Source organism: Sapajus apella, unplaced genomic scaffold, assembly GCF_009761245.1.
Source record: "Sapajus apella isolate SASKATOON/1434 unplaced genomic scaffold, GSC_monkey_1.0 scaffold47, whole genome shotgun sequence".
Classification (NCBI taxonomy): domain Eukaryota; kingdom Metazoa; phylum Chordata; class Mammalia; order Primates; family Cebidae; genus Sapajus; species Sapajus apella.
In genome coordinates, this window is record NW_022436987.1 from 11,709,934 (window position 1) to 11,730,849 (window position 20,916).

Sequence of the window (20,916 nt, forward strand, 5' to 3'; positions counted from 1 at the left end):
TTCTTGCAGTCTCCTTAGCAAATCTCAACTACTGAATCCTACTTAGAGCATGTCCACTACATCATGATTCAAAACATTTTAAAATAACAATATGTATTCCAGAGTGATTGAAGGAAAATCCTTTATAAAAACAGACCTAGACATAATATATCTTAAGGTTTAAGCCCAAAATAAAATGCAGTCTAAATATCAACTTCTGGTCTCAATGATCTAATGACAAGGTTCAAAAATACCCTAAATGTCTTTTGAAGCATGATAGGCCAATACTTTCAGGCACTGAACCCACAAAGCAATGAGTTGTGAATTACAAAGGTCTTAAAACAAATTTACAAAGTATAATCACCCTTCATAGGTGAGATATTCTGTTTATTCTATGGAGAAATATTTCAGTTTAAATTAAATATCTGTGTATTTTGGTGATTGTTGCAATAAGGACACACCAAGGGAAAGAGAAAAGAATGTTTCAGCATGTTTAGCGTAATGCAAGTATAATGTGAATTTCTGATAGAAATATTTTCAAGAAAATGAAATCACTAAATTAAAATTTCATTTAATATTGATGCCCTGTATCATCAAAAAAAATACTTAGACACAAAATTACAGATTGGCATCTTTTTAAAACATAATACTTAGCATACTGATTATATTCATTCAGCAAAAAAATCATTAAAGTATTCAACATAAATCAAAAATATATAATATCAGTACCTTGCAATGGAAACATAATATTTAAAACTAAATGAATATAACTTTAATATTTTTGGCATACTTTAGTGTATGAAGCTGAGTAAGATGATAGGTAACCAAAAAACTGTATAACTCCTAAAAACTAAAATGGAGAATTAATATAAATCTCAATAAAGAGAATTAAAGCCAAAAAAATTGTATCTTGAGATCTGAGAAGTCATATTCTGAAATTTGAATTCTGAAGACATTGAAGGTAGAAAACATGCTTAAAAGACACCTATTAACTCCTTGTCATTCCTTTGCTGAAGAAGCAGATGCTTGCTACATTTTTCACTCTAAGTTGAAGATACTTAAAGTGAGAAAAGTTTCTTTTCAATTATTGTACTTTAAGTTCTGGGGTACATGGGCAGAACATGCAGGTTTGTTACATAGTTATACACATGCCATGGTGGTATGTTGCATCCATCACCCCATCATCTACATTAGGTATTTCAAAGTGAGAGAAGTTTTAAAGGTGGTAGACCCTAATTGAAAATATGAAATTTTGTCTTCTAGTAAAAGAGTAATATTACTAACTTTTAACTTTGTTTTATTGGGAAGCATGTTTGAACAGGAGAGAGAGATAATATGAAACACCTAAATACTAACATGAAAATCCCCAAACACAAGAATCATCATGTTATATCATTTGGTGACAATACATTTGTTTGTGTCATTTTTAAAAATAAACATATATTTTCTTCTTTTTTATTTATAAATAAGATATAAAATAAAAATTTACATAAAAATAAAGTTCACTGTTCCAAACAAAGATAATTTTGATGATGATTTATTTATTTATTTTTATTTTTAATTGTACTTTAGGTTCTGGGGTACATGTGTAGATCATGCAGGATTGTTGCATAGGTACACACGTGGCAATGTGGTTTGTTGCCTCCATTCCCCCATCACCTACATCTGGCATTTCTCCCAATGTTATCACTTCCTGACTTCCCAACCCCCATGCTATATCTACCTTGCCTGCCACAACATATCCCAGTGTGTGATGTTCCCCTCCCTGTGTCCCTGTGTTCTCATTGTTCAACACCTGCCTACGAGTGAGAACATGCAGTGTTTGACTTTCTGTTCTTATGTCAGTTTGCTGAGAATGATGGTTTCCAGATTCATCCATGTCCCTACAAAGGACACGAACTCATCGTTTTTTAGGGCTGCATAATGTTCCATGTTGCATGTGTGCCATATTTTCCTTGTCCAATCTATAGTCTATGGGCATTTGGGTTGGTTCCAGGTCTTTGTTATTGTAAACAGTGCCACTGTGAACATACGTGTGCATGTGTCTTTATAACAGAATGATATACAATCCTTTGGGTATATACCCAGTAATGGGATTGCTGAGTCAAATGGAATTTCTATTTCTAGATCCTTGAGGAAGTGTCACACTGTCTTCCACAATGGCTGAACTAGTTTACATTCCCACCAACAGTATAAAAGTGTTCCTATTTCTCCACATCCTCTCCAGCATCTGTTGTCTCCAGATTTTTTAATGATCGCCATTCTAACTGGCATGAGGTGGTATCTCAATGTGGTTCTGATTGCATTTCTCTCATAATCAGTAATGATGAGCATTCTTTCATATGTTTGTTGGCCTCATATATGTCTTCTTTTGAAAAGTGTATGTTCGTATCCTTCTCCCACTTTTGGATAGGTTTGTTTGTTTTTTTCTTGTAAATCTGTTTTAGTTATTTGTAGATTCTTGTTACTAGCCCTTTGTCAGATGGGTAGATTGCAAAACTTTTTTCCCATTCTGTTCGTTGCCAGTTTGCTCTAATGATTGTTTCTTTTGCTGTACAGAAGCTCTGGAGTATAATTAGATCCTATTGTCTATTTGGCTTTTGTTGCCAGTGCTTTTGGTATTTTAGTCATGAATCCTTGCCTATGCCTATGACCTGAATGGTTTTGCCTAGGTTTTCTTCTAGGGTTTTTATGGTGTTAGGTCTTTTGTTTAAGTCTATAATCCATCTGGAGTTAATTTTAGTGTAAGGTGTAAGGAAGGGGTCCAGTTTCTGCTTTCTGGACACTGCTAGCCAGTTTTCCCAACACCATTTATTAAACAGAGAATCCTTTCCCCATTGCTTGTTTTTGTCAGGTTTATCGAAGATCAGATGTTTGTAGATGCGTGGCATTGCCTCCAAGGCCTCTGTTCTGTTTCACTGTTCTGTATCTCTGTTTTGGTACCAGTACCATGCTGTTTTGATTACTGTAGCCTTGTAGTATAGTTTGAAATCAGGTAGCATGATGCCTCCAGCTTTGTTCTTTTTGCTTAGGATTGTCTTGGCTATGTGAGCTCACTTTTGGTTCCATATGAAGTTTAAGGTGTTTTTTTTTTTTCAGTTCCGTGAAGAAGGTCATTGGTAGCTTGACGGGGATAGCATTGAATGTATAAATTACTTTGGGCAGTATGGCCATTTTCACAATATTGATTCTTCCTAACTACAAGCATGGAATGTTTCTCCGCTTGTTTGTGTCTTTTCTTATTTCCTTGAGCAGTTGTTTGTAGTTCTCCTTGAAGAGGACCTTTACATCCTTTGTTAGATGTGTTTCTAGGTATTTTATTCTCCCTGTAGCAATTGTGAATGGTAGCTCGTTCTTGATTTGGCTCTCTTTAAGTCTGTTATTGGTGTATAGGAATGCCTGTGATTTCCGCACATCGATTTTGTATCCCGAGACTTTGGTGAAGTTGCTTATCAGTTTCAGGAGATTTTGGTCTGAGACAATGGGGTCTTCTAAATATACAATCATGTTGTCTGCAAATAGAGACAATTTGACTTCCTCTTTTCCTAGTTGAATACCCTTTATTTCTTTTTCTTGCCTAATTGCTCTGGCTAGTATTTCCAATATTATATTAAATAGGAGTGGTGAGAGAGGGCATCCTTGTCTAGTGCCAGATTTCAAAGGGAATGCTTCCAGTTTTTGCCCATTCAGTACAATATTGGTGGTAGGCATGTCGTAAATAGCTTTTATTATTTTGAGATACGTTCCTTCGATACCTAGTTTATTGAGAATTTTTAGCATAAAGCACTGTTGAATTTTGTTGAAGACCTTCTCTGCATCTATTGAGATAATCATGTGGTTTTTGTGGTTGGTTCTGTTTATGTGGTGGATTACGTTTATATACTTGCATATGTTGAACCAGTCTTGCATCCCCAGAATGAAGCCTACTTGATCGTGATGGATAAGCTTTTTGATGTGCTGTTGCAATCAGTTTGCCAGTATTTTATTGAAGATTTTTGCATCTATGTTTATCATGGATATTGGCCTGAAGTTTTCTTTTTTGTTGTTGAGTCTCTGCTGGGTTTTGGTATCAGGATGATGTTGATCTCATAAAATGATTTGAGAAGGATTCCCTCTTTTCGTATTGTTTGGAATAGTTTCAGAAGGAATGGTACGAGCTCCTCTTTGTACATCTGGTAGAATTCGGCTGTGAACGTGTCTGGACCTGCACTTTTTTTGGTTGGTAGGCTATTAATTGCTGCCTCAACTTCAGCCCTTGTTATTGGTCTGTTCAAGGTTTCAACATCTTCCTGTTTTAGGATTGGAAGGGTGCGAGTGTCCAAGAATTTATCCATTTACTCCAGGTTTACTGGTTTATGTGCATACAGTTGTCTGTAGTAATCTCTAAAGGTAGTTTGTATTTCTGTGGAATCGGTGGTGATATCCCCTTTATCATCTTTTATTGCATCTATTTGACTCTTCTCCCTTTTCTTTTGTAAAAAATAAAATAAAATTTCTAATTGTTATGATATTAAGAGAAAAAAAGTGATTTGCTGAAGCATTTCTATGTATTTAAAACCAAATACATAGTCCCTAGATAATAAGCATGTATTTTATTTTTATACAGAGTTTAAAAGCAGAAAAAAATAACAAGATGTGTATAACTATCAGCAGACAGTTTACCATTCACTTGTGCTCTTCCCCTCTTCAGTTCTAAAGAGAAATTCTGAAGGAAACCGTGAACAAAGAGGCAAATGTGGGTCATTCTGTTAGTTTACATTTGGAAAAATAAAAAAAATTAAATTAAAAAAAAATCTGGCTAGCAGTCTGTTTTGTTGATTTTTCAAAAAACCAGCACCTGGATTTATTAGATATTTTGAAGGACTTTTTGTGTCTCTATCTCCTTCAGTTCTGCTCTGATCTTAGTTATTTCTTGTCTTCTGCTAGCTTTTTTTGATATTGCTCCTCTAGCTCTTTCAATTTTGACGATAGGGTGTTGGGTTCAGATCTTTCCTCACTTCCCCAGTGGGCATTTACTGCTATCAATTTCCCTCTAGACACTGCTTTAAATGTGTCCTAGAGATTCTGGTATGTTGTGTCTTTGTTCTTATTGGTTTCAAAGAACATTTTTATTTCTGCCTTCATTTCATTGTTTATCCAGTTGACATTCAGCAGCCAGTTTTTCAGTTTCCATGAAGTTGTGCAGTTCTGATTAGTTTCTTAATTCTGAGTTCTAATTTGATTGCACTGTTGTCTGAGAGACTGTTTGTTATGATTTCTGTTCTTTTGCATTTGCTGAGGAGTGATTTACTTCCAATTATGTGGTCAATTTTAGAGTAGGTGTGATGTGTTCCTGGAAAGAGTGTATATTCTGTGGATTTGGGGTGGAGATTTCTGTAGATGTCTATTAGGTCCACTTGGTCCAGATCTGAATTCAAGTCCTGGATATCCTTGTTAATTTTCTGTCCCATTGATTTATCTAATATTGACAGTGGAGTGCTAAAGTCTCCCACTATTATTGCATGAGAGTCTAAGTCTCTCTGTAGGTCAATAAGATCTTGCTTTATGTATCTGGGTGCTCCTGTATTGGGTGTGTATATATTTAGGGCAGTTAGGTCTTCTCGTTGCATTGATCCTTTTACCATTATGTAATGCCCTTCTTTGTCTCTTTGATCTTTGTTGGTTTAAAGTCTATCTTATCAGAGACTAGAAATGCAACTCCTGATTTTTTTTTTTTTGCTGTCCATTTGCTTGATAAATCTTCCTCCATCCCTTTATTTTCAGCCTATGTATGTCCTTGCATGTGAGATGGGTTTCCTGAATACAGCACACAGATGCGTTTTGACTTTTTATCCAATTTGCCAGTCTGTGTCTTTTGACTGGGGCATTTAGTCCACTTACATTTAAGGTTAATATTGTTATATGTGAATTTTATCCTGCCATTTTGATGCTAGCTGGATGTTTTGCCCGTTAGTTGACACATTTTCTTCATTGTATTGATGGTCTTTACGATTTGGTACATTTTTGGAATGGCTGGTACTGGTTGTTCCTTTCCTTGTTTCGTGCTTATTTCAGGAGCTCTTGTAAGGCAGGCCTGGTGGTGACAAAATCTCTCAGCAATTGCTTATCCATAAAGGATTTTCTTTCTCCTTCGCTTATGAAGCTTAGTCTGGCTGGATATGAAATTCTAGGTTGAAAGTACTTTTCTTTAAGGATGTTGAATATTGGCCACCACTCTCTTCTGGCCTGTAGGGTATCTGCTGAGAGATCTGCTGTAAGTCTGATGGGCTTCCCTTTGTGGGAAACCCGTTCTTTCTCTGTGGCTGCCATTAGCATTTTTTCCTTCATTTAAATGCTGGTGAATCTGACAGTTATGTGCCTTGGGGTTGCTCTTCTTGAGGAATATCTTTGTGGTGTTCTCTGTACTTCCTGGACTGGAATACAAGGCAAGTATAACCTGCCTTGCTCGGTTGGGGAAGTTCTCCCGGATAATAATCTGAAGATTGTTTTCCAGCTTGAATTCATTCTCTCTGTCACATTCAGGTACACCTATCAAACATAGATTAGGTCTTTTCACATAATCCCATATTTCTTGGAGGCTTTGTTCATTTCTTTTCACTCTTTTTTCTCTAATCTTGCCTTCTCATTTTATTTCATTGAGTTGATCTTCAATCTCTGATATCCTTTCTTCTGTTTGGTCGATTTGGCTATTGAAACTTGTATAAGCTTTGTGAAGTTCTCGTGCTATGTTTTTCAGCTCCATCAGGTCGTTTATATTCTTCTCTAAGCTGTTTATTCTAGTTAGCATCTCATCTAAACTTTTCTTGGTTCTTCGTTTCTTTGCATTGGGTTAGCACATGTTCTTTTAGCTCTGAGAATTTTCTTATTACACACCTTCTGAAGCCTGTTTCTGTCAATTCATCAGATTCATTCTCCATCCATCTTTGATCCCTAGCTGGTGAGGAGTTGTGATCCCTTGGAGGAGGACAGGCATTCTGGTTTTTGGTGTTTTCTTACTTTTTGCGCTGGTTTCTTCCCATCTTAATGGCTTTATCTATCTACCTGTGGTCTTTGTAGTTGGTAACTTTTGGATTAGGTCTCTGTGTGGACATCCTTTTTGTTGATGTTGAAGCTATTTCTTTCTGCTTCTTAGTTTTCCTTCTAACAGTCAGGCTCCTCTGCTGCAGGACCGCTGGAGGTCCACTCCAGACCCCACTTGCCTAGGGATCACCCATGGGGGCTGCAGAACAGCAAGGGTTGCCACCAGTTTCTTTCTCTGATATCCTCGTCCCAGAAGTGTACCCACCAGATGTCGGCCTGAGCTCTCCATTATGTCGTGTCTCTTTGGGTATACAGGGGTTGGGGTGTTGCTTGAGGAGACAGTCTGTCCCTTATAGGAGCTCAAGTGCTGTGCTGGGAGCCATGATGTTCTGTGCCGAGCTGTTGGGCAGATACCTTTAAGTCTGCTGCAGTTGAACTCATTACCGCCTCTTTTCCCAGGTGCTCTGTCCTAGGAAGGTAGGCTTTATTTATAAGTTCCTGTCACACTGCTCCCTTTTTTCATAGATGCCCTGCCCCACACGGAGCAGTCTCTTCACAGTCTGCCAGCAGAGGTGTTGCTGAGCTGCCGCAGGCTCTGCCCAGCTGCTGTGTGAACTGCCTTGGTAGTGGCGGACTGCCTTGGTAGTGGGGGATGCCCTAACCCCCTCTGAGTTGGACCTTCCTGGATCTAGTTGCACTTGCTGTGAAATTCTCAATCCAGAGCGTTTCAGATTGCTTGTTTTGTGGAGGTGGTACCCACCAAGCCAGATCGCCTGGCTCCCTGTCTCAGCCCCCTCCCTTTCATTTGAATGGGTGGCTCTGTCTCCCAAGTGTTCCAGGTGCCAGTCAAAATGGCTGCCCAGACTTGTGTGAGTTTCTGTGCACCAACCTAGTACCAGCTAAAACCACCATACGAAAATGGTGCTTTTTGGGCCAGGAATCTCCTGGTCTGTGGGCCGGGAAAACTTGTTTGGAAATACAGTGAGCACTCACCCTCTATGCTGTTTTCACTGGGATGTGCACTCCAGAGCTGTTACTATTTGGCCATCTTGGATCCTTCCCCCAATCATCAGTTTTTTAAAACAAATAACACTACATCTGTTGAGCACATGTTCTTGTCTTGTGTGCACCTTACATACCAGTCTATGTCTCAAAAGCACATGAAGTTTCCAGGTAATACACAATTAGAATTTTTTTTAATGTATCAATTCAGGATTGATAGCTGGCAATTAAAAGTAGTGACTTGGCCACCATAACACATTTTCAACACTATATTAGATAGAATGGCACAGCAGAACCAATAAGTCCAATAAAACATACAAATTCTTATTCATCTTTTAATCTATATATCACACAATATTTGTTGGTGATGCAGGAGTCCTCATATAGAGAAACCTAGAAAATTCTCAAATGGTGGCTTCTTAGGCCTGCACAGAACAATGAAAATTTTAAAAAACAAGGGTCTAGGAACCTAAAAGAAATAAAGCTATAGATAACACTGAATTTTTAAAACAGTTTTTACATAAGATCACATTTTTTTCCAGCCAAATTGAACTTAGATTTCTTCTAGAACTTGCCTTGTATAAAAAATAAACTTGAAATAAATTACTTCCAAGTTCCCTCCAATTCTAAAACAATGCAGTTTTATAGTCTTTGGAAATATCAGAAGTCCCCACACACAAATGGATTTAGTTCCAAAAGTTCTTAGAGTTTGGAATGTACTTTCCAATAGAAACAATGATGCCAATAGTAGTTAGAATCCTATGCCACTTCACTCATAGAATGGCTGAGCACTGAATTAAAACACTAGTTTCTATAAGAAAATATACACTGAGTTTTATTTGGGGACCCCAAGAACAAATTGTCCTCCTGACCCTCACTTCCCTACTACTACAAGAGGGAAAAGAACTTCACTGATGTCTTCAGCAGCAATTCTAACGGCCAAGCAAGAGACATTAGAAAAGCTTCATCTATCTCACCTTCAATTGGAGCCTTGATACCATCTTTTCTTCTTCTACAAAGGTCCTATCAGTGGAAACTTCATCAGCAATTATAGGTATAGTACTAAAATCCACATAATTGCTGCAGAGGGAAAAGTTTCTGCAGAAGCTTTAAGCTGAGTATTGACTAGTTAGGAATTATCTTTAACCTAAGCCACAAGCAGACATATGTCAATGTTTTTATAATACAGTGTCTTCATAATGATAGAATTTGACCTGCAGATTGAAGAGCAGTAGTACATTGTTAGTTTAGTTTGAGACACTCATGTTCACTCACTGAATATATCATCACTAGGATCTTTCTAAAAATTGACATGTTGAAGAAAATCATGCAAGCTCATGAAAATATCTACCACATGATAGTATCTTTTACCTACAAAATTTATATAATTAGCTGACAGACTACCCTCCAAGTAAACCCAGAGCAGATATTGTCTAAAAAGAAAAGCTATTATTTTTTGATGATACATGCTTCAAAAAATTCATCTTGGCCAGGCACAATGGCTCTTGCCTGTAGTCCCAGGACTTTGAGAGGCCAGGGCGGGCATATCACTTGATCTCAGGAGTTCGAGATCAGCCTGGGCAACATGGCAAAACCTCATCTCTACAAAAAATCCAAAAATTAGCTGGGAATGGTGCCCCATGCCTGTAGTTCCAGCTACCTAAGAGGCTAAGGTGAGACGATCCCTTGAGCCTGAGAGGCAGAGGTTGCAGTGATCCAAGATCGTACCATTGCACTCTAGCCTAGGTGAAAGAGTCAGACCCTGTCTTAAAAAACAATAATAATACAAATGTCTTAAATGCTAAATAAATTAATAATTTTTACTTTCCATAAATGTAACAGTTGGGAATGCCTAAAACCTAGGCATTGGTTAGCATGCTCTTCTAGTTGTAAAAATTATCAAACACTGATTCAGGAAATCTATCAGGAACTTAATAGGCAAGTATATAACCAATCAACAATTCTGCCTGAAAAAGGCATTGTGAGTCAGGCATCTGTTAATATCTTCTTCACTCAAAATATTTTGTTAGATAAGTTGTTTTTAGTACTTTAGGACATGATCCAAGCATATTTCAATTTCTGCAACTTCAATTTGCAAATGCTATTTTCCATCTTGCTAGGACATTGTTATTCTCCAGATCACCCTCACATGAGGAGATTATTATTGATTGTGAAAGCACAACAGGTGGGTCACATCAAAGGTCACATTAGTTTTGTTCACAGGGCCAGACACAACGTTTTCATTATCCTTAATAAAAACAGAAGCTAGTAATAAAAATATATCGTTGAAATAATATTTCTCTTCATTCATAGGCAATATCTTTACACACTTGAATGTACCATTTGCAAAATCTGCTGCTGGTGATATTATGATGGTTATTTTGTGATGTTTGTTGTAAAAATAGTGGTATGAATCATGACTTGACAAACAAATTTCTACAGCAATTGTTTGAACTGTTAAGTTAAACTGTTGATTGACAAAACCTCCCAGAACAAGCCTGTCCCACAGAATTTAGCTAGGTAAAAAATTTTGAGAACTTTAATCAACAGCATGAGTGAGTTTTTAATAACTCAAATTATTAATTAAACAGAAAATCAAGATGACTCCAGAATGAGTTATGCAGCTCCATTTAAATTCTGTTGAACCAAAGCAGAAATATTATTCAATCCTAACATTACATGAATAAAAACAATTCTTAAGCACCCCCAATACTCTGCACCATTAGAATTTGAAAGTTCGTTCAACAAACAGATTTTATTTTGAAAACTGTGATCAATGCGGTGGGTTGTTTTCTTTTTCAGAATCAGGGACCAGTAATTGGTAAATGATAGCTAATATTTATATTATCCATAACTGGTCTACTAACTCTACTTCTGAAAAAGCATATTTTATTTCCAAATCAAGAACAGTCTACATACATACACTTGCACGTACACACACAAACACACACACATACACACACACACACACACAAATACACAAGATGCTGTAAGAAAACTTAAAAATTAATTAAGTAGTAAAATTAATTGAGCACCTACTAACATGCCAGGCAATGTACATTATTAAGGAACTCTTATCTTGGAACTATTTATGTTAAATGCAGATAGGTGTGTGCCTTCATGCCAACCTTGGAAGTGAACTTAACTAAGCAAAATTATTTAATTATATTAATTATATATATATATATATATAATTATATTAATTATATTAATTTCCAAGAAAGCATGTAACTTTCTTGGAATACATTTACTATATAGAACAATATACACCACACCACCATCTATTTTAGTCCAAACTTTAACTGTAATATCACTTTTAGAATTTAACAATATCAATAATTTGAGCCTCTATTGAAAATGTGAATGGCAATGATACAGGCCTTTTTATTTCTAAGCCAGTTTAAAAAAATCATCTGAATTCCCTTTTAGTTCTCAGTATTGAAGGCCCCAGTGATGACATGACATATCTAAGAAGAAAAGGATGCTAGCTAATGTGTAAGTTTCACAGGACCAAAATTCTTTGTGGAGCTATATTCCTAGCCCAAACTCTAGGTTCAACTCTTCATGCTAAGGATATTAAAAGTTAGGGAATCCAGGTATAATTTGATATTAAATTAGATAAATATTTTTATATCTTTAAATTTCATTATCTAATCCCCTAAATGACTCTTCACATAATAAAAAAATAATGATCATGATTAAGATGATAATAATGGTTCATACTTATTTTAACAGTATATAGCTGGCACTATTCTAAACACATTACATATGTCAGTTCACTTAATACTCACGTTCAGAGATTTAAAAAAAAAATTGGAACATAGAGACTTTAAAGTTACATCTCCCCTTAAATCTTCCAGGAACACCTTTCATTTACTCCATTAGAATGACATGCCTTGGCCAGGTGGTAACTCATGCCTATAAACCTGGCACTATGAGAAGGTTAGGTGAGAGGATCATTTGAGGGCAGGAGTTCATGACCAGATTGGGCAACATAGTGAGACCCTGACTTAAAAAACAATAATATGCCTTTAATGTAAAATTTGTTATTAAAAAAACTTAATGTTAGAGACATTTACTTTGTCATTAAGCTAGCATTTACTTGTAAACAGCATAATATTATTATTAATTACCATCAGTATGTACGCACATTCTAACATAAATAATTGTTTTATTTTGGCATTTGACCCTTCAAATCTCGTGTTGAAATCTGATCCCCAATGTTGGAGATGGAGCGTAGTGGGAGGGATTTGAGTCACAGAGGGGCATCCCAAATAAACAGATTAATGCCATGGTAAGCGATGGTAAATAAGTTCTCACTCTGTTAGTTACCAAGAGAGTTAGTTGTTTAAAAAAGCTGGGCACCTCCCCATTTGCAGCCTTGCTTCCTCACATGCCATATGATCTCCACACAAACACGCTTCACCTTCCATCATGAGTGGAAGCAGCTATATGACATCATTTGAAGCAGATACTGCTATAATGCTTCTTGTACAGCCTGCAGAACCATGAGACAAATAAACCTCTTTTATTTATAAATTGCCCAGCCTGAGGCATTCCTTTATAGCAATACAAACAAACAAAGACAATAGTTTTTTTGTGTTGCTTTTTTTTTTTTTTTTTTTTGAGACAGAGTCCCACTCTGTCACCAGGCTGGAGTGCAGTGGCACAATCTCTGCTCACTGCAACCTCTGCCTCTGCCTTCTGGGTTAAAGCAATTCTTCTGCCTCAGTCTCCCGAGTAGCTGGGACTACAGCCATGTGCCACCATGACCAGCTAATTTTTTGTATTTTTAGTTGAGATGGGGCTTGATGTGTTAGCCAGGATGGTCTTGATCTCCTGACCTCGTAATCCACCTGCCTCAGCCTCCCAATCTCCTGGGATTACAGGCGTGAGCCACTGCACCTGGCCGAATTAAGACAATCTTTTAAGGAAGAGGATGTCTAAATTCTTCCAGGCACTACCCAAGAATTAAGATGATCTACTCTTCATTTTACATCAATGAAAGTTCAAGTTGACTCTTCTCTGACACAGTGATTAAAAACTTCTACTTTTCACAACAATGAAATAAAATAACAAAAATTAGATTTACCTTTATGCTTTAAACAACTAGAAAACCAGCCAAAATATATGAAACTTATTTTTAGAAGCTAAGCAATGGGCAAGACAGGATTGTGATTTTTGAGAAAAGTGAAACAAACGAGGTAAGCATATAGTTGCCCCTGAAGTCTTCAAGTTACAGTACAGCCAGGGGGAGTCCCATATAGAGACCAGAGGTCTAGCTGAGTTGAGACAGAAAATATTGAATATTAGAAAGATTAAGAAGAATTAATAGGACAGATTATAAAAAGAAATGCACAGAGAAAGCATCTCAGAGATGTGAATAGGTGTCTTGTTCAATCTTCAGCTGAATTAATATCCATCATAGGTCAAAGGAAATTATCCTAGTTTGGAAAAACAACCACTAAAAAGCAATAGCTTGAAAAATATATGAAGCGTGGCCAGGTGTGGTGGCTCATTCCTGTGATCCCAGCACTTTGGGAGGCTGAGGCAGGCAGATCACTTGAGGTCAGAAGTTCAAGACCAGCCTGTCCAACATGGCAAAACACCTGTCTCTACTAAAAATACAAAAATGTTGGGCATAGTGGTGTATGTCTGTAATCCCAGCTACTCAAAAGACTGAAGCAGGAGAATCACTTGAACCCAGGAGGCGGAGATTGCAGTGAGCCGAGATCCCGCCACTGCGCTTCAGCATGGGTGACAGAGAGAGACTCCGTCTCAAAAAAAAGGAAAAGAAAAACATATGAACCTCATATAAAGCTAAAAACAGTTCATGCTCCCACCAGCCACATTGAAAAGACCTCATAATACATGGACATTGAGATACTATGGATGTATGTCTCCTCCAAATCTCATGTTGAAATGTAATCTCCAAGGTTGGAGGTGCAGCCTGATGGGAGGTGTTAGGGTCATCAGGACAGATCCTCCATGAATAGTTTGTTGCCATTATCGCGTGAATGAGTAAGTACTAACTCTGTGAGCTCACATGAGATCTGTTTGTTTTTAAAAGTCTGTAGCTTCTCTCTGTCTTGCTCTCTCTCTCTCACCTTGGGATACATCAGCTCCCACTTTGCCTTCCAACATGATTGTAAGCTTCTTGAAGCCCTCACCAGGAGCAGATGCTGGTACCATGCTCCTTGTACAGCCTGCAGAACCGTGAGCCAAAATAAACATATTTTATTTATTAATTACCCAGCCTCAGGTATTCCTTTATAGAAATGGCAACAGACTAGCACAGACACTGAGCAAAAGGGTCTCACTAAGTAGTGGAACTAAATTATTCCTAGCACACACTGCATCACTCACAAAGCTGAAAAGCAAGCCTTGTTAACTGATTTCAAGTAACCTAACTGTGTACCAGACACATCACGATATTACTTAAAGAAGTAAAACAAAATCTAGAACCCAACATCATAAAATTCACAATGCTCATCATCCAATAAAAAATTACAGGCCTTATAAAACATTACTGAAAGAAATCAAATACCTAAATAAATAAAAAGAAATCTGTATCCACAGATTGGAAGAGTTACTATTGTTAAGATGGCAGTACTCACCAAAATGGATCTATAGATTGAATTCGATGCCTATCAAAATCCAAGAGCCTTTATTTGAGAAGTGAAAAATCGGATCCACAAATTTATATAACATTAAAAGGAACCCCAAATAGCCAAAACTATCTTGAAAAATAACAAAGCTGGAAGACTTACACTCTCTAATTTCAAATTTTACCACTAAGTTACAGTAATCAAAACAATGTGGTGCTGTTATAAGGACAAACATATAGATCAATTGAAAAGAAATCAAAGTCTAGAAATAAACACATGCATTTATGATCAACTGAGTTTGAACCACAGTTCCAAGACCATTTAATGTAAAAGCAATAATCTCTTCAACAAAAGGCATTTCAAAAACTTGATATCCATGTGCAAAAGATTCTTATCTCACACTATATACAAAAAATTAGCTCAAAATAGATCAAAGTCCCAAATATAAAAACTAGAACTACGGAACTCTTAGAAGAAAACACAAAAGTAACATTTCATGGCCTTTGGCAATAATTTGTTAGATATGACACCAAAAACACAAGTAACAAAACAAGAAATAAATTAATTAAATGTCATCAAAATTGAAAATTTTTTTGTGTATCAAAGAACACTATCAAGAAAGTGAAAAGATCCAGAGTCTGAAGAAAACATTTGTAAATCATATCTAAGTAGGGTTTACTACCCATAATGTATAAAGAACTCATACAACCTAACAATTTCTTAAAAAGCCATTTTTTAAAGTTTATAAAATTTATAAAACTAAGCATGTAGCTTACTATTTTCTTAGTAATCTTTATATATTAAGGCACATTTGCATTTTTTAATTATACTTTAAGTTCTGGGATACATGTGCAGAATGTGCAGGTTTGTTACACAGGTATACATGTGAAATGGTGGTTTGCTGCACCCATCAACTCATCATCTACAGTAAGTATTTCTCCTAATGCTATCCCTCCTCTAGGCTCCCACCCCACAACAGACTGAGTGTGTGATGTTCCCCACCCTGTGTCCATGTGTTCTCATTATTCCACTCCCACGTATGAGTGAGAATATGCAGTGTTTGGTTTTCTGTTCCTGTGTTAGTTTGCTGAGAATGCTGGTTTCCAGCTTCATCCATGTCCCTGCAAAGGACATGAACTCATCCTTTTTTATGGCTACATAGTATTCCATGGTGTGTATGTGCCACATTTTCTTTATTCAGTCTGTCATTGATGAGCATTTGGGTTGGTTCCAAGTCTTTGCTATTGTAAACAGTGCCACAGTAAACATACATGTGCATGTGTCTTTATAGCAGAATGATTTACAATCCTTTGGGAATACACTCAGTAATGAGATTGCTGGGTCAAATGGTATTTCTGGTTTTTGATCCTTGAGGCATCACCACAGTATCTTCCACAATGGTTGAACTAATTTGTACTCCCACTAGCAGCGTAAAAGCATTCCTATTTCCCCACATCCACTCCAGCATCTGTTGTTTCCTGACTTTTTAATGATCATCATTCTATCTGGCGTGAGACGGTATTTTTTTCCATTGTGGTTTTGATTTGCATTTCTCTAATGACCAGCGATGGTGAGCTTTTTTTCATATGTTTGTTTAGAAACCAATTTTTAAATGACCAAAAGGCTTAACTAGTCATTTCCCAAAAAAAAGCATAAATGGCCAGCAAGCCCATGAAAAGACACTCAAAATCATTATTCATTAGGAAAATATGAATCAAAATCACAACTAAAAACTCACTAAAATAGAAATTAGAACACTCAATACATTGCTGGTAGGAATATAAGATGTGCACACACTGTGGAAAACAATTTGGCACTTCCTCAAAAAGTTAAATGGGAAATACCATATGACCCAACAATTATACTCCTAAGTATCTTCCTAAAGAAAACAGTTGCTCAAACATAAACATATACACAAATATTCATAGCAGCACTATTCACAATAACTAAAGGGTAGAAGAATGCCTGTTGATAGCTGAATAGATAAGCAAATTGAGGTATAGCTACACAATGAAATATTATTCAAATTGAGGTATAGCTACACAACGAAATGTTATAATATACTGTATTATACATTAGAAAGAAAGTACTGAATAATGATAAAAAATGGATAAACCTAGAAAACTTATTAAGCAAAGGAAGCTAAAAACAAAGGCCACATATCACATGATTCCATTTATATGAAATATCTAGAATAGATAATTCCATAGAGACAGATAAATTATTATTGCCCTGGGATTGAGGGTAGGAGAAATGGAGAGTGACTACTTAAAAAGTAGTTTTGGGTTTTGTCTTGTTTTATTTTGTTTTCTGGAGACAGGGTCTTGCTCTGTGACCCAGGCTGGAGTGCAGTGGCATTATCACAGTTCACTGAAGCCTTAATCTCCTGGGCTCAACAATCCTCCCATCTCATCCTCCAAAGTATCTGAGATCATAGGCATGAGCTACAATGCCTGGATAATTTTTTAATATTTTTATAGCGAAGGCATCTCACTTGTTGATTAGACTGGTCTCAAACTTCTGGACTCAAGCAATCCTTCTACCTTGGCTTCACAAAGTGCTGGGATTACAAATGTGAGCCACCACACCCAGGAAAAAAGTGGTTTTATTTTTGGATTGATGAAATGACCTGGAACTGGATAGTGGTAGTGGTTGCACAACATTATAAATGTTCTAAATATCACTCAATTGTGCATTTAAATTTGCTGAAGTCGTGAGTTTATGTTATGTGAATATTACCACAATAATTTTTTAAAACTTTTTTTAATGTACAGGCTTGCAAGGAAGCAGAAAAATACTACCCATGACAAGGAGAAAAATCAATCAATAAAAACAGACCCAGAAATGATTAAATTAGCAAGTATGATGTTAAAACAGCTGTTAAAATGTACTCCATGTCTTGAAGAATGCAAAGGAAAGGAAATCAGCATGTCAAAGGGATATCTGCACCCCCACATTTACTGCAGCACTATTCACAATAGCAAAGCTATGGAACCAACCTAAGTGTCCATCAATGGATGAAAAGATAAAGAAATATATATGCAAACATACATATATGTATGTATGTATAGGGGGACACACACACACACACACAATGGAATACTATTCAGCCATTTAAAAAAGAATGAAATCATGTCATTTGTTGCAACACAGATAGAACTAGAGGTCATTATGTTAAGTGAAATAGGTAGGCCAGGCACAGAAAGGCTCATATGTGAGAGCTGCAAGAGTTGATCATGAGAATGTCGAACAGAGGTAAGGAAGAATGTCAACCAGAGGTTAGGAAGAATTGGAGGGTGCAGTGGCACAATCTCAGATCACTGCCACCTCCACCTCCTGGGATCAAACAATTCGCCTGCCACAGCCTCCAGAGTAGCTGGGACTACAGGCACATGCAACCATGCTCAGCTAATTTTTTTATTTTTTGTAGAGATGGGGTTTCACCATGTTGGCTAGGATGGTCTTGATCTCTTCACCTTGTGATCCGCCCACCTTGGTTTCCCAAAGTGCTAGGATTACAGGCATGAGCCACTGCACTTGGCCTAATTTTTGTATTTTTTTAATAGAGACGAGTTTCACCATGTTGGCCAGGCTGGTCTTGAACTCCTGACTTCAGGTGATCTGCCCACCTTGGACTCCCAAAGTGCTGGGATTACAGGCATGAGCCACCATCCCCAGCCTGAAAAATTTATTCAAAAACAAAATTAATCAAATAAAATATTTTATGCATGTCTTAGATTAACAAGTCAAGGGGTATTCTTGACCATTTTTAACAAAATTTATAGTGTACATCTTTCTTACACATCTATCAGATACATTTTCTATTTTCCCAATTTTGTATATTTTATTGAAACCTGAATATTGTATATTGTATACAGAGAATCATTACAGTAATGCCTAATATTTTTTCCAACATTCTAAGCATTAACATATATGGCCCCCCAAAAATTAGTACTTTTTGACAAATCATAAAGTAAAACACAGAGGTTAAGTGTTGCTTTAAAAAAAACTCTCTGAATCATAAAAAATCCACTGAGCTACAGTCAAAACAGGAAAATACATGCTGCATAGCTGACATTTTACAAATAAAGTCCACTATAAAAACTTAAATGTGCGAAGCAAATTCTCCAGACTGAAAGTAAGATGTATGTAATTACCAAAGGTCACTCTCATTTCCCCCCTCCCAAATAACATGTGCAATCACAATATATTTCACTCCATGGCTTAATGTAGAAGGTTTTTTTTTGCTTTTTTTTTTTGGAAAAAAAAATTTATTTATACTTTAAGGGTCTATTAGTTTATACTTTAGAGTCTATTTATTTACACTTTAAGGGTCTATTTATTTATACTTTAAAGGTCTATTTATACTTTAAGGGTCTATACTTTAATTTATTTATACTTGGAACTTATTTATACTTTAAGGGTCTATTAGTCTGGGAAAAAGAATAAGATGAGCCAAACGTTTATTGCATCCAGCAACAATTAGAGCCTTCCACAAATAAGAGTGATTTTTCTAAACACTAGTAACAAGATATTGCTACCCATTACACTTAATAAAGAAATGTGTACTTTAAATTGTCCAATCCTGGGAGTTACAGAAGTGAGGTTCAGGTCTCCAAGCATTATAGAGGTCTGAAATTTTTTATTTTTCTTTTTTACTAAAAAATTTATATAACATTTCTAAAAGTTATCAAAGAAGATCTAAAAGGTTAGAATGGGATTTTCTGTGCCATAAACAATTACAGCCTTTCTCTAGGCTGGCACTTCTAAGTAAGGTTGATTTGGTAAAATTACAGAAGTCTGACACAGTTGGAGAGCCAGGAAAATTGAAATGGCATTGTACAATACCTATCTTGAAGTGAGGAAGAATCTCTCATAGATATGAAATTATTTGGTAAATAACATTAGGGGAACATGGAAATCATTTTTATACAATGATAATTATTGCATTGTATAATAAAAAGAATTATTGATTATCAATGTCAACTAAAGAATTGAAACATGGACTTTAAACCCAAGAATTTATCATCTAAAAAAAATTTTTTTTAGAACTTCCTCCTAGTAACACAAGACAAGTGAGCAAAAAAATTGGGGCTTAGCCTAGGAGGTTCTTGGCTTTGCCTAGGAAAAAATTAAAGGCACATCAATGGTGTTAGATAGCAACCTTTTACTGAATGGTACTGCTCCTTGTGGAGCAGGTCAACTCACAGGCTGTGCACCTAAAGTCAGCAAAGTATGGCTCGTTGGGAACTTTATTTATACTCATGTATATCCACTTTCAATTATATGCAAATTAAGGGGCAGGCTAATGTGAATTGATAGGCAGGTTAATTAGAACTTTCTAGGAAAGGGGCAGTAACTTCCAGGACATTGCCATGTGAAAGAGTGGTGACTTCAAGGTTGTTGCCATAGCACTTGTAAACTGTCATGGGGCTGGTGGAAGTGTCCTATGCTAATGAACAATGAGAGCAGCCAGGGATCACTTTTGTCACCATCTGCTGATTTTGGCCAGTTTTTTTTAACTTTATTCTGTCTGGACCTGATGTATATAAATGGCTACAAATATAGCATCCTTCTCTCCCTGTGGAGACTATACTTTTAAAGAAGCATTGATCCTAGGACCATCTAACATAGATTAGTGCTCCTAACTCCAAACAGAACCAGGATAAAATTAACAATAAATAAAATGACAAGAAATGCATAAAGATTGGACAGATGAGTTTCATTGCTGAATTATGGACTCTATTATTCAGGTCCTATGCCAGTCCTAAATTTCAACACCATTTCATCAGCAGCCGTGTCTAAAAGATAAAAAATAGGCCACTTTCTGCTAATGGACTAACCAGTGAATGGCCTTGACTCTTAAATAGCACATATATGTTACAGAATATTTGAAGTGTCTTAGGATGGCCAACATAGTTTAGGATGTGTAGGCCCTACTACGAGGTAGTACTCAGTTGATTCAAATGGAGAATTGGTCTTAGAGAGCTGTAGTTTCAAAAGAAAATACAATAAATATGGTAATAGTCATTCATCAAAGCTTTCCTTGAAACATTATATGCAACTTGAGTCTTGTTATTCCCAATACTACTCAACAAAAATGAGCAGGAAGAAAAAGAATTGAGTCACTGTGAACTAATAACAAAAGTGCTTAAAAACCTTCAATAACAGGTTTCTCAAAGTTATACCATGTTCATGCTCAGTAGAAAGATCATATTTCTGTTTATTAGTCTGGGAGAGCAATGTATCAGCCAAAACAATCACAACAGAATGACGTGGAATTTATCACTTTGTCCAATCAACTTGG

At 36.4% G+C, this 20,916-nt stretch overlaps 1 protein-coding gene across 6 annotated transcripts in view; it reads right to left on the minus strand.

Moving 5' to 3' along the window:
* The window catches only part of SOX6 (SRY-box transcription factor 6), a 655,463-nt gene that overhangs the window by 575,536 nt on the left and 59,011 nt on the right, over positions 1–20,916 (minus strand). The window lies entirely within an intron of this gene.